This window comes from Trachymyrmex cornetzi, unplaced genomic scaffold (genome assembly GCF_001594075.2).
Source record: "Trachymyrmex cornetzi isolate Tcor2-1 unplaced genomic scaffold, Tcor1.1 scaffold135, whole genome shotgun sequence".
In the NCBI taxonomy this organism is placed as follows: domain Eukaryota; kingdom Metazoa; phylum Arthropoda; class Insecta; order Hymenoptera; family Formicidae; genus Trachymyrmex; species Trachymyrmex cornetzi.
Window position 1 is genome coordinate 57,214 of NW_017295928.1, and position 1,313 is coordinate 58,526.

At 33.7% G+C, this 1,313-nt stretch overlaps 1 pseudogene; it reads left to right on the top strand.

Moving 5' to 3' along the window:
- Window positions 1-2: 2 nt before the first annotated feature.
- LOC108770821 (glutaryl-CoA dehydrogenase, mitochondrial-like) overlaps window positions 3-1,313 on the top strand; it is a 4,986-nt pseudogene continuing 3,675 nt past the window's right edge.

Genomic DNA, 1,313 nt, shown 5'->3' on the forward strand with positions numbered 1-1,313 from the left:
CCGGGGTATCCTCAGTGGCTTACGGGCTCCTCGCCAGGGAAATTGAGAAAATCGACAGCGGGTATCGATCGGCGTTCTCGGTGCAATCCTCTCTTTCGATCGGTGCGATCTACATGTTCGGCAGCGATGCTCAAAAAGAACGATTTCTACCTAAAATGGGTGCGTTCAAGCGTTTCTTAGGATAGAATTCTAGAGTAGTATTACGTTCTCTAATTTCTAAATCGTATAATTAGTATGTAATTAATACAATAGCTTTGAGAATAAATTAATATTATTGAAAAGGGGAGCATAAAAACAACGCAAGCTTTAATGAAAACATATAATTAGTAATTATTATTAAATAATAATATTTGTAGAATTAATAATAATAATAGTTATCATGATGAAGGATCAATCATAGTTGAAGATTATACTTTACATATTGATTGCTTGACTGACTAATTAATATGTTCTTTTATATATAAACCATATAGTCAACGATTTGAAGTTGTAAATATTAAATTATTATAAATCTTTTATCTCTAACAACATAAGTAAAAATTTCTCTATTGTTGTGAAAATCGTAGATTATTTAGATACAAGATAATTAATAACTATTCTAAATTGTGTAAGACTATTATTCTAAATTGTATTAAAAACCAGGTTCTATAATTTTATATAATTATTTATTTTCGATAACTATAAGAAACAAAGCAGAAATATAAAAATATTTAATTTTTACATTACTTATGAAAATTAGATCGACACTTAGATTAATTAATACAATTGTATAAGTTTGCTAGTAAAATTGATTGAATGACGATTACCGTTGGAGTTGTGGGCGATAGCTTTCAAAGTGTATTTCAGTTTCCGGGGAAAGATCGGTTGTTTTGGCTTGACGGAGCCCAACCATGGTAGTGACGCAGAAGCCATGGAGACTAAAGCCATTTACGACGATAAAAAGGTCTACAAATTGAACGGCAGCAAAACATGGTTAGTACTTTCCATCGTTTCTTTCACGATTGAGCGCAAAAGTCAGACTATCGAATCTCGTTTATGATCACAAACTCGCCTGTCGCCGACGTGTTGATAGTATAGGCGAAATGTGATGACGGTCAGATCCGTGGGTTCGTCATCGAGAGAGAAGCTGCGGGAGATCGGTTGTCTACCCCAAAGATTGAAGGGAAGTTTTTTCTAAGAACGTCCATCACCGGCATGATTCTAATGGACAACGTAATCGTACCAGAAGAAAATTTATTGAACGTTCAGGGACTCAAAGTAAGTCTTTCCAATAAACTAGAAGGACTTACCTTATATATAATACATCCTTGACC